Here is a 14525-nt window from a genome sequence, read left to right as displayed (position 1 = left end):
AATCTGAGAAAGCCAAGTTCTCTATACATCGGCCGTCCGACTATTAAACCTCGCCGATGTATCCTTGAACTGGTGACTGGAAAAACGAGGATGGAAGGTTCGACTGCCATGGTGACTTTTGGTATACCCCCGATGAAAAAATTACAGGCGGCGGAAACTGAAAAGTCGTCGGATTCTGGGGATATCTTGGGCGGATCTGGTGGAAAACATGGCTGTACAGGTGCTCCATCATCTGATCTTGCTCTAGTGACTGGAAAACAAGCGGAGGGGACGAATCCGATTGCTGCGGTTATTGGTTTGGGAGTTCCGCCGGAAACTCAGATTTCGCCGGAAAATGAACAGTTCACGGCGATGAACAGGAGGACTCCGACGTATGCTGATGTGGAACCGGCGAACGATGACGTGGAAAATGCGGGTGACTCATGCGCTGACTTGGGATGAGACAATGATGTCGTGCATGAGGTGTATGATGATGTCATGGATGATGTAGCTGATGATGTCATACATGATGTAGATGCTGATGTCACGCATGATGTAGCTGCTGATGTCACTAGTGATGTCAGTGTGGAAAAATTTATTCCTACTACTACACAAGTGCGCTCCTTTCCTATGGGTTTGTTTGTGGGTAACATTCCGTTGAATATGAATCCGAATATGGGGATGAATGACAAAATTGCTGATGCGTTTAATAATTCATCTCGGAGGACTCTATCATATATACCTCCTACTATACAAAATGGTGAAGTGGTTGTAAGACCTACTATGGAAACTATTCGCAACGGTTCGACCAAGTGGAAGACCACTGCGGTTGGCTATTTTCTTGGGAAAAGACCGTACTTTTATCATGTTAAAGATTTTGCCTTTTTCATTTGGCCTGGATTGAGGGAGGTTAAGGCCATAACGAATGGATTTTTCTTCTTCCAGTTTAAGACTGCTGCGTATATGAAAGAAGCAATCGAAGGTGGACTATGGTTGTTTCAAGGACAACCAATTGTGCTACAGAAATGGGAGTCGGGTATGGCGATGAGGAAATTAAAACATACACAGGTCCCTGTTTGGATAAAATTGAGACACTTGCCTGTCGAATTATGGACAAAGGAGGGCCTTAGTACGGTGGCCAGTGGCATTGGCAAACCCCTTTATCCGGATGCAATTACGAGAGCATGCATGATATTGGACTTCGCTCGTGTATGCGTAATGTTGGATGTGAGCTTGACATTACCGAAACATATTATCATCATGACACCTGATGAGGAAGGAGGCGAGATACCATGCAAAATTGATGTGGAATACGAGTGGTTACCTCACAAATGCACCAGTTGTATGACGCTAGGACACTAGGCCAAAGATTGTACACTCAACAAATCATCCAAACCTGTAAAGCCTCCGGTTTCAGTGTACATACCTAAAACGGGACCACCACGACCACCTCCTCTCCCACCAGCTCGAGAGGTTGAAAACCAAAGAAAGAACCGTGAATCTCCTACAGTTGCTACAGGCCCACGGCATGAGGAGAGGGGTAAGGCAATCATCACCTATAACGCTTTTGATGCCTTAAATCAACTGCCAGATACAGGTGAATTGAGCAGGGGTCCTAAGCAATGCAGCCCCATACCTGGTGACCCATGTTGAATGCAGCAATATGGAATGTACGTGGCCTGAACAAACGAGACCACTAGCTAGCCGTTAAAGACATCGTTGCTGAGTTCAGGTTATAATTCCTTGGTCTTCTTGAAACTCGCGTTCATATCAATAACGTATCCCATATTCAGAACTTTTTATTACCTCAATGAAAATGGTTTGTGGATTATGGATTGTCTGGTAATCGTGTTTGGATTGCTTGGGATGAAAATTTTATTGATGTTGAAGTGGTTGAATATGGCACACAATTTATTCACTGTCATGTTAATATCTATGCAATCCATGCATCCGTTGCTATTACTGTTATTTATGGGGCTAATGAGGTGGCAGAGAGGCGGGAGTTATGGAATTCCATGGAGAATATAGCTATGCAGTGTAATGACATCCCGTGGCTTGTTGGAGGGGATTTCAATGCAGTGCGTGACCTTAGCGAAATGTGTGGTGCAGCGGGAGATACTAGAATGGCTATGGAAAAATTTAATACTTGCATCCAAAACACAGGATTATTACCCTTACCCATGCAGGGAGAATGGAACACATGGCATAGTTGCAGTGCGAGCCCAAGAAATCTTTGAAAAAGATTGGACCGCATGCTGATTAATGATAGATGGATGGCGCGGTTCCCGATATCATATTATTCTAGCCTCACACCACGCACTTCGAACCACTCTCCAATGGTGATATGCGGGGATAGACAACAACAACTAAGAGGTATGTTCCGATTCGAAAATTACCTCGCCCTATCTCCAGAATTTACCCCCAGTGTACAGCAGGTCTGGCAACATAACATAATAGGGACACTTATGTATGCAGTAACAAGGAAACTCAGAGCACTTAAACCGGTGCTTAGAGGCCTCAGGCTGAATGTGCAGAAAAGCCACCTCATTATCTCACGTTCAGCACAAGGATTACGAGAGGAGATGCTGGGAGTACTCGGGTTTGAAGAGGGAGTTTTACCGATGAGGTATTTGGGGCTACCTCTTTTATCTTCTCGACTAACAATTGCTAATTGTAACCCATTATTGTTGAAAATTGATAAACGCATTACGGGATGGGAGGGTAAGGCTCTTTCTTATGCTGGTAGGGTGCAGATTATTAAATCTGTACACTTGTCGCTGAGTTTATATTGGTCATCTGCGTTCATCCTGCCAAAGAAAGTTACTAACGAAATTGAGAAGAGACTGCGTTCTTTCTTGTGGAAGGGGACAACAAACAGCGGTTATGCGAAGGTAGCATGGAAAGATCTATGCCGATCGAAGGATGAGGGAGGACTAGGATTCAAGGATATTGCTATCTTGAATCGTGCATTAATGACAAAGAAACTCTGTGATATCATCAGGTGCGATAGGACCTCAATTTGGGTTGAATGGCTTTACCAGGGTTGGTTACGAGACACCTCCATTTGGACAATTAGAGAGCATGGAGGCTCATGGGGTTGGCGGAAAATTCTACATCTACGGGTTTTCCTCCGCCCTATGGTGGACTATCAAATCGGCGACGGGAGAACATTTTACCTTTGGCAGGACCCGTGGCATTATCTCGGACCACTTAGTGTCACATTTCCACGGAGACCGAGGCTACTCGGATTGGAGGAATCAGCCAGACTGAGCACGGTGATTAGTGAAGGAGAGTGGCAGTGGCCTCCTATCACAGATTTTGAGTGTCTGGAGATCACACATGGTTTATCCACCATCCATGGAGGGGAGGACCGCATTATTTGGAGATTTGATCATGGAAAACCCACAACTCAAGCTCTATACAGGCTTTTTGATCCCCAGGACCGAAAGTAGGTTGGTCTTCACTACTTTCGGGATCACTGAAAATTCCACGTCATTCGTTCATCCTATGGCTTGCTATTCTAGGCAAATTGGCTACGACGGACAAACCATGGTTAGCACACCTTGGCCCATGTATTCTATGTGTAGCACCCCCTTCGCTACAAGGGCTATATCTACCCTAAACGTCATAGTTATAGTAATCCCTGTGTTCATATATATACATTTGCACATAATCATCTAATCAATATGCATACGTAATCACAATGTCATAACGACATAGTCAACCCACAACATCACATATATACAAATCAAACACCACAGGTGATCCACCACAATTGATCTCTACGCCTATGTTCTCTTTATACAAACAAAATATGGTTTGTACTCTAACTGACAAAGAGGAGAAAACAGCATACTGGCCCGACCTGCCTGAGTATAGTGTGTAGACCTATTTTTCAACAGTCAGACACCTCAAAGTCTGCTCCTGAAATAAAATGTCAACAGGGGAGTGAGTTTGCCACTCAGTAAGCAAATAACCAGTCCTATCTATATATGTATACCAAATATAACCTCAAACAAGATACATAGGCAATATGCATAGAATATATAGTCAATTTGCTTCCACATAACCATCTTTATTACACCACATAGTTACCACGCAATAAGACAATCAATTAGACTTTCTTTTTTTTCATAGTTTGCTTACCAGAAGGTGATATTGTGTTTTTCCCGCCAACTGAATCTCACCATTATTAAATTTAAGTGAATCCCCTTGACAGCCGGCTCATCAATCTCATTTTGCACATAGCATTTTCTTTTTGCACATAGCATTTTCATTTCGCACATAGCTCTTTCATATCGCATCAAAGCTCTTTTCATATCACATCAAAGCTCTTTTCATATCGCATTAAAGCTCTTTTCATCTCATTTCGCCTTATAGGCTTTTCAACACATCAAGGGGTATTCACACCACAATTATATTCAATTTCCACCACTCCCTCATTTCCACATATCACCATTCTTGTAAGCAACTAGTAACGTAAAACCATATATCAATACATTCTCATTTTCAGACACCCACAACATAACATACAACAAACATGATATTTCAACGTGTCTTCGCATTCCACGTACACAATATCGTCAATCAAATTAAATCATTCACCACTCATATATTTTCAGATAACTAACGTCAGCATGAACCACAAATTTATATAACAGTAATATCGATAAAGATATATATATATAGATAATACTAATTATTTACTTACCTCGCCCTTACAACGTTTCTTTCTACTCAATCGCTAATTATCAGTCCTTTCACCTCACCCCCATATCCTATAATGAGTTATACCACATACAGTTAATATATCGAGAATATCATAATTTCTTTTAAATATAATATTAAATATTATTCATACAATTTCTACTAATTCTTTAATATTCCACTTCTATCGAAGTACAAATCTTCGTTTTTCCTCTTTATTAACATATCATTTATTAAATATAATTTTCGGAATTTTCTATCAATTTCTCGCTATTATACACTTTAATTGAACAATAATACACATAATTGCGAATTTGGTTAACAATTCCGATGGAATTGTATAAATTAGCTATATTAAAATTCAAATCTAGTAAATTTAATAATCTAATTAACCAACGATATCATTTTTATATCCGATTTGATATTTAATCTGACACTATTTTAAATAGCCAAACACGTAAAATATTCCGATTAAATAATACATCGCTCAATATAAATTATATTTAGTAAAAGAACTAATTAAATAATATAATTATATAAATTAATATAAATTAAAACATAAATTCATACCTTTCGATTTCTTCTTGGCCCGCAGTGAGAAATTGCAAATTCTGAAGTAGAAATCTACATATGTGTATATTATATATGTGCAATGAGAGAGGAGTGAGGCGGTGGGCCTCTCCCTATAAGTCATACATATATATATATATATATATATATATTATATTACTTACTAATATATATAATATTATTATTTTATTTATTTAATTAAGTCTTTTATCAAAATACCCATCACGTCCCTCCTAATTTCTTAATTAATATAATTTGCTCTCAAATATTATAACGAGCTCCAATTTAATCCGTTCAAGTTTTATTATATTCCAATTATGGAACATAATTTATTTACCAATTAAATAAGTTTCATAAAAATTTATAAATTAATCCCCCAATTATATATTATAATCTTTGGGGCGTTACACTATGTAATGAGGGAGCGACGGAGACACATGGCCACTTATTCTTTCAGTGCAGATTTAGTCAATAGTGTCTTACAGCAATCCGGAGAATGGTACGTATTCTTGGCCCAATAAAGACTGGATAACGGATATTGAATGGGCTTCCCAAAGATGGAGAGGTAAGCATATTGTTAACATATCTTATCGAGCAATATTAGCATCATGTGTTTACCACATTTGGAGGGAGAGAAACTTGAGACGATTCGAGCACACCGAGAGGACACCTAGCACCATGGCTTTATTGATTGTTGAGGATATCAGGCAGCGGATCCTTAGTATCTCACTACCTAGATCAGTCAGTACACGAGCTTTATATAGACTGTAGCATATCCCTTGGCCTGTCGAGGGAGAAACAAGCAGATAACCACATTGTTGTACTGTACTATTATTTTATTTTACTTAATAAAACTTATATTTACCCAAAAAATAATAATAACTACAAGTAAATATAAAAGGGAAACAAACTTGTTTTAATAAAACCGTGCAAAACAGCTAACTTTTGAACGTTCTCAAAATTCGACGAAACCTGACCCAATCGTTGGTCTAAACCCAAGAATTTGTGTGGTAAATTTCCTAAGCGTAAAAATACCTACAAGTTAGTATAAAAGGAAAATCACTTGTTTTAATAAAACAGCGCAAAACAGCGATATTTTGAACGTTCTCAGAATTCGACGAAACTTGACCCAAACGTTGGTTTAAACACAAGTATTTGTGTTGTAAATTTGCTAAGTGTAATAATAACTACAAGTTAGTATAAAAGGGAAACAAACTTGCTTTAATAAAACCATGCAAAACAGCTAACTTTAGAACGTCTCAGGATTCGACGAAACTTGATCCAATCGCAGGTCTAGACCAAGCGTTTGTATTGTAAATTTTCTAAGCGTATACAAGTTAGTATAAAAGGAAATCAAACTTGGTTTAGTAAAACCGTGCAAAACTGCTAAATTTTGAACATTCTCAGAATTCGACGAAACTTGACCCAAACGTTGGTCTAGACCCAAGTATGTGTTGTAAATTTGTTAAGCGTAATAATAACTATAAGTTAGTATAAAAGGAAAACAAACTAGTTTTAATAAAAACGTGCAAAACAACTAAATTTTGAGCATTCTCAGAATTCGACGAAACTTGACCCAAACGTAGGTCTAGACCCAAGAATTTGTGTGTTAAATTTCCTAAGCGAAATAATAACTACAAATTAGTATAAAAGGGAAACAAGCTTGTTTCAATAAACCGTGCAAAACTGCTAAATTACAAGCATTCTTAGAATTCGACGAAACTTGACCCAAACTTAGGTCTAGACCCAAGAATTTGTGTGTTAAATTTCCTAAGCGAAATAATAATTACAAGTTAGTATAAAAGGGAAACAAACTTGATTTAATAAAACCGTGCAAAATAGTTAAATTTTGAATGTTTTCAGAATTCGACGAAACATGACCCAAACGTTGGTCTAGACCAAAGCATTTGTGTTGTAAATTTGCTAAGGGTAATAGTAACTACAAGTTAGTATAAAAGGGAAACAAACTTGCTTAAATAAAACCGTGCAGATCAACTAAATTTTGAACATTCTCAGAATTCGACGAAACTTGACCCAAACGTAGATCTAGACCCAAGCATTTGTGTTATGCATTTGCTAAGTGTAATAATAACTACAAGTAAATATAAAAGTGAAACAAACTTGTTTTAATAAAATAGTGCAAAACAGCGATATTTTGAATGTTCATCGAATTCGACGAAACTTGACCCAAACATTGGTCTAAACCCAAGCATTTGTGTCGTAAATTTGCTAAGCATAATAATAACTACAAGTTAGTATAAAAGGAAAACAAACTTGCTTTAATAAAACCGTGCAAAACAGCTAACTTTTTAACATTCTTAGAATTCGACGAAACTTGACCCAATCGCAGGTCTAGACCCAAGCATTTGTATTGTAAATTTTCTAAGCGTAATAATAACTACAAGTTAGTATAAAAGGAAAACAAACTTAGTTTAATAAACCGTGCAAAACTGCTAAATTTTGAACATTCTCAGAATTCGATAAAACTTAACGCAGACGTTGGTCTAGACCCAAGTAAGTGTTGTAAATTTGTTAAGCGTAATAATAACTACAAATTAGTATAAAAGGGAAACAAATTAGTTTTAATAAAAACGTGCAAAATAGCTAAATTTTGAGCGTTCTCAGAATTCGACGAAACTTGACCCAAACGTAGGTCTAGACCCAAGAATTTTTGTGTTAAATTTCCTAAGCGAAATAATAACTACAAGTCAGTATAAAAGGGAAACAAGCTTGTTTCAATAAACCGTGCAAAACAGCTAAATTTTAAGCGTTCTTAGAATTCGACGAAACTTGACCCAAATGAAGGTCTAGACCCAAGAATTTGTGTGTTAAATTTCCTAAGCAAAATAATAACTATAAGTTAGTATAAAAGGGAAACAAACTTGCTTTAATAAAACCGTGCAAATCAGCTAAATTTTGAACGTTCTCAGAATTCGTCGAAACTTGACCCAAACGTTGGTCAAGACCCAATCATTTGTGTGGTAAATTTGCTAAGCGTAATAATAACTACAAGTTAATAAAGAGTAATGATACAGTACAACATGTGATTATTAAATGGTTTCTCCCTCTACCCAAGGGATACGCCATAATCTATACAATGCTCGTGTACTGACTGACGATGCTAAATCAACGCTAAGAATCCTCTACCTGACATCATCGACGATTAGGATACTCAAAGTGGCCGGTGTCCGCTCAGTATATTCAAATCTCCTCAAGTTCCTCTCCCTCCACATGTGGTAGACACACGATGCAAGTAGTGTATGGTAAGCGCTATTAATAATGTGCTTACCTCTCCATTTCCGTGTCGCCCATTCAATATCTGTTGCCCAATCTCTATTGGGCTAGTGAAAGCGAATCCTTCTGCGAATCTCATAAAGGCACTGATGACTAAATCTGCATCGGAAGAATAAATGTGGATGAGATTCCGTAGCTCCCTCATCGCACAATATGCACACCCCCAGGTGAGATAGCCATGATTTGTCCGTGGTGGGTAGTTTGCCAAGGATAGCGAGCCATAAGATGAACGAATGACGAGGAATCTTCAAGCAGCCCGAAAGTAGTGAAGACCATCCTATTTTTGGCTCAGAGTGATTAAATAATCGGTAGAGGGCCTTAGTAATAGGTTGCCCTGCGTCACATCGCCACACCACCCGATCCTCACCTCCAAAAATAAGCGGTAGGTTATGTGTGATCTCCAAACATTCAAAGTCCGTGATGGTAGTCCATTGCCATTCTCCTGTTGAAATCACCGAACTGAGTTTTGCTGATTCTTCAAGTCTAAGATAGCGAGGACCTTGAGGGAACCGCTCGATAAGTGGACCCAAGTGATGCCATGGGTCCTGCCAAACAAAGAATCTATCTCCATTTCCAATCTGGTAATCCACGATAGAGCGAAGGAAAGGACGAAGCCTGAGTATTTTCCGCCATCCCCAAGAACCTCCATGTTCACGGATAGTCCAAATCGATCTATCACGTAATCGGTCTTGGTAGAGCCACTGAACCCATATGGATGTCCTGTCACACTGGATAACATCATATAATTTCTTGCTCATTAATGCGCGATTAAAGGTGGAGATGTCCTTGAACCCAAGTCCACCCTCATCCATCGGTCGACACACATCTTTTCAGGCTACCTTGGCGTAACCACTAGACGTTGTACCCTTCCATAGGAAAGTCCTAAACTTCTTCTCGATTTCATTGATGACTTTCTTAGGTAATATGAATGTAGAAGCCCAATATAAACTCAATGCTGAAAACACAGATTTTGATGATTTGTACCCGCCCAGCATATGATAATGAAATCCCTTCCCATCCATTAATACGTGCATCAATTTTTTAGATAAGCGGTTGGCAATCAGAGATGGACAACCTAGACGAGATTAAGGGAAGACCCAGATACCTCATTGCAAGGTGGCCCTCCTGAAAGCCCAAAATCTCCAACATCTGGTTTTTCAAATTTTGAGCCGAACGAGAAATGATTAAGTGACTTTTTTGAACATTCAGCCGAAGGCCCTACAACTCCGCAAACCAGTCCAATCCCTCCTTGAAGACTCTGATGGAGTCTAAGTCAGCTCTGCAGAATAAGAGGAAGTCGTCTGCAAATCCCATCTGAAAAACCTTAGAACTCTCACACTTCCAATGATAAGTGAATTGGATGTCCTATTCAATTCGTTGCAAGAATCCCAGATGTAAAGCTTCCATAACAAGAACAAACAAATAAGGAGAAAGTGGGTCTCCCTGTCGTAGTCCTCTCGCTCCATAAAAGAACCCATGAGATTTTCCATTGAGCCCAATCGAGAATGATGTCATGAGATGCAAGAATTCGACGAAACTTGACCCAAACGAAGGTCTAGACCCAAGAATTTGTGTGATAAATTTCCTAAGCGTAATAATAACTATCAGTAAATATAAAGGGAAACAAGTTTGTTTTAATAAAACCGTGCAAAACAGCTATATTTTGAACGTTCCCAGAATTCGACGAAAGGTGATCCAAACGTTGGTCTAAACCCAAGTATTTGTGTTGCAAATTTGCTAAGCGTAATAATAACTTCAAATTAGTATAAAAGGGAAACAAACTTGTTTCAATAAAATCGTGCAAAACAGCTAAATTTTGAACGTTCTCAGATTTCAATGAAAATTGACCAAAACGTTGGTCTAGACTCAAGCATTTGTGCTGTAAATTTCTTAAGCGTAAAATAACTACAAGTTAGTATAAAAGGGAAACAAACTTGTTTTAATAAAACCGTGGAAAACAGCTAAATTTTGAGCATTCTCAGAATTCGACGAAACTTATCCCAGACGTAGGTCTAGACCCAAGAATTTGTGTGTTAAATTTCCTAAGCAAAATAATAACTACAAGTTAGTATAAAAGGGAAACAAACTTGCTTTAATAAAACTGTGCAAAACAGTTAAATTTTGAATGTTCTCAGAATTCGACGAAACTTAACCCAAACGTTGGTCTAGACCCAAGCATTTGTGTTGTCAATTGTTAAGCGTAATAATAACTACAAGTTATTATGAAAGCAAAACAAACTTATTTTGATAAAACCGTAGAAAACAGCTAAATTTTGATCGTTCTCAGAATTCGACAAAACTTGACCCAAACTTAGGTCTAGACCCAAGAATTTGTGTGTTAAATTTCCTAAGCGAAATAATAACTACAAGTTAGTATAAAAGCGAAACAAACTTGATTTAATAAAACCATGCAAAACAGTTAAATTTTGAATGTTTTCAGAATTCGACGAAACTTGACCCAAACGTTAGTCTATACCAAAGCATTTGTGTTGTAAATTTGCTAAGGGTAATAGTAACTACAAGTTAGTATAAAAGGGAATCAAACTTGCTTAAATAAAACCGTGCACAACAACTAAATTTTGAACGTTCTTAGAATTCGACGAAACTTGACCCAAACGTAGATCTAGAATTCGGTGGAGGAGCCTTATAAAGATCGTATTGATTCTTATCCAAGCAAGACAGGATTAACTGAGGTTGTTCAAACAGGCGTAGGTCAACTAAATGGTATTCCCGTAGCAATTGTGGTTATGGATTTTGAGTTTATGGGGGGTAGTATGCGATCCGTTGTCGGGGAGAAAATTACCCGTTTGATTGAGTACGCTACCAATCAACCCAAGCATTTGTGTTATGCATTTGCTAAGCGTAATAATAACTACAAGTAAATATAAAACGGAAACAAACTTGTTTTAATAAAATAGTGCAAAACAGCGATATTTTGAACGTTCTCAGAATTCGACGAAACTTGACCCAAACGTTGGTCTAAACCCAAGCATTTGTGTCGTAAATTTGCTAAGCGTAATAATAACTACAAGTTAGTATAAAAGGGAAACAAAGTTGCTTTAATAAACCGTGCAAAACAGCTAAGTTTTGAACGTTCTCAGAATTCGACGAAACTTGACCCAATCGCAGGTCTAGACCCAAGCATTTGTATTGTAAATTTTCTAAGCGTAATAATAACTACAAGTTAGTATAAAAGGAAAACAAACTTGGTTTAATAAAACCGTGCAAAACTGCTAAATTTTGAACATTCTCAGAATTCGACTAAACTTGACCCAAACGTACAAAGCATTTGTGTTGTAAATTTGTTAAGGGTAATAGTAACTACAAGTTAGTATAAAAGGAAAACAAACTTGCTTTAATAAAATCGTGCAGAATAGCTACATTTTGAACGTTCTCAGAATTCGACGAAAGTTGACTCAAACGTAGATCTAGACCCAAACATTTGTGTTATACATTTGCTAAGCGTAATAATAACTATAAGTAAATATAAAAGGGAAACAAACTTGTTTTAATAAAACTGTACAAAACAGCTAACTTTTGAACGTTCTCAGAATTCGAAGAAACTTGACCCAAACGTAGGTCTAGACCCAAGAATTTGTGTGTTAAATTTCCTAAGCGAAATAATAACTACAAGTTAGTATAAAAGGGAAACAAACTTGCTTTAATAAAACTGTGCAAAACAGTTAAATTTCGAACGTTCTCAGAATTCGACGAAACTTGACCCAATCGCAGGTCTAGACCCAAACATTTGTATTGTAAATTTTATAAGCGTAATAATAACCACAAGTTAGTATAAAAGGAAAACAAACTTGGTTTAATAAAACTAAGCAAAACTGCTAAATTTTGAACATTCTCAGAATTCGACGAAACTTGACCCAGACGTTGGTCTAGACCCAAGTATGTGTTGTAAATTTGTTAAGCGTAATAATAACTACAAGTTAGTACAAAAGGGAAACAAACTAGTTTTAATAAAAACGTGCAAAACAGCTAAATTTTGAGCGTTCTCAGAATTCGATGAAACTTCACCCAAACGTAGGTCTAGACCCAAGAATTTGTGTGTTAAATTTTCTAAGCGAAATAATAACTACAAGTTAGTATAAAAGGGAAACAAGCTTGTTTCAATAAACCGTGCAAAACAGCTAAATTTTAAGTGTTCTTAGAATTCGACGAAACTTGACCCAAACGAAGTTCTAGACCTAATAATTTGTTGTGTTAAATTTTCTAAGCGAATAATAACTATAAGTTAGTATAAAAGGGAAACAAACTTGCTTTAATAAATCCGTGCAAAATTAGTGTTTGGCGACATCAAAGGGGCATGTTCAACATGATAGAGTTCATTCGCCTTGCCCATTCTGTAATCGACGAAGGAGATACTGAATCAATGGCAGCACTTAGTGAGTTGAAATCCAAATGGGAATCAAGATTTGGGAAGGAGGCAGTTATGCGATGTTTTTCGATAATGGCACCAGTCCTTCCTAAGCCTAGACGACAGGTATCGCAAAACTTACTGCCGTCGTCGTTGTCGATTGCAGATTCGATGGAAAATAGAACAGGAACGAAGGTTGATAATCAGTCGTCGCGCAGCAGCATTTCCGACAAGATAGGTGAACGAATTTTGACGGAAACGTGGGTAAAGATGGTGGGTCTGCTGCTGGCACGTTTTCGACTAATCTGACGGTTTTCCGACCGACGAATATAGTGAACAATGTGCTGCCGGAGAGAATTGAGAAGACGTCGGAATTTGCTGACGAGCATGACATAACATCTGATGCAGACGCTGACATCACTGCTGACCTATGTGATGATGTAAGTAATGACACAAGCGCTTATGCAACTGCTGATGTAATGCATGACATAAGCAATGCTATGGACAAAATTAGTACTCTTCCTACACAAGAACGCTCTTTTCCCACGGGTTTGTTTGTGGGTAATATTCCGTTGAATACACACTCCAATATGAGCATTGATGACAAAATTGCTGATGCTTTCAATAATTCATCTCGGAAGACACTTTCATACATACCTCCAATAATACAAAATGGTGAAGTGGTGGTGAGACCTACGATGGAAACTATTCGCAATGGATCTACAAAATGGAAAACCACAGCGGTTGGTTACTTTTTCGGAAACGCCCGTATTTTTATCATGTTAAAGACTTTGCCTACTCTGTTTGGCCGGGATTGCGGAAGGTAAAGGCTACAACGAATGGTTTTTTCTTCTTCCAGTTCAAAACTGTTGCATATATGGAAGAAGCAATTGAAGGAGGACCGTGGTTGCTTCAAGGACAACTAATTATGATGCAGAAATGGGAGCCAGGGATGGTGATGAGGAAATTAAAACATACACAAGTCCCTGTTTGGATAAAATTGAGACACTTACCGGTAGAATTATGGACTGAGGAGGGCCTCAGAATAGTGGCTAGCGGTATTGGCAAACCCCTATATCCAGATGCGATTACAACGGCATGCACGAGATTGGACTTCGCTCGTGTATGCGTGATGTTGGATGTGAGCTCAAAATTAACTAAACATATTATCATTATGACGCCGGACGAGGAAGGGGGAGAGACACCGTGCAAAATTGACGTGGAATATGAGTGGATACCTCCCAAATGTACAAACTGTATGACATTAGGGCACTCGGTTAAAGACTGTGCACTCAATAAACCATCCAAACCAATTATACCACCGGTGACTGTTTACGTTTCTAAACCAGGAGTTGTGATGCCGCCACCAGTGCCTGACCAGGTGACAATACCACCAGAATGAGAGATGGATAAGCAGAGAGATGGTCGTGAACCTCCTCGTGGTGGTGGCGAAAGGCCGAGTCGAAAGGGGAAGGGTAAGGAAATTGTCGTGTACAATACATTTGATGCTCTACACTTACTTGATGATGCAGATGAGATGTCACGGGGTCCTAATCAAAGCAGCTCCATTCCTGGTGACCCATGTTGAATGCAGCAATATAGAATGTTC

Source organism: Sesamum indicum, linkage group LG4, assembly GCF_026168435.1.
Source record: "Sesamum indicum cultivar Baizhima isolate 11 linkage group LG4, ASM2616843v1, whole genome shotgun sequence".
NCBI classification, from domain to species: domain Eukaryota; kingdom Viridiplantae; phylum Streptophyta; class Magnoliopsida; order Lamiales; family Pedaliaceae; genus Sesamum; species Sesamum indicum.
Note: the sequence above shows the minus strand (reverse complement) of the source record.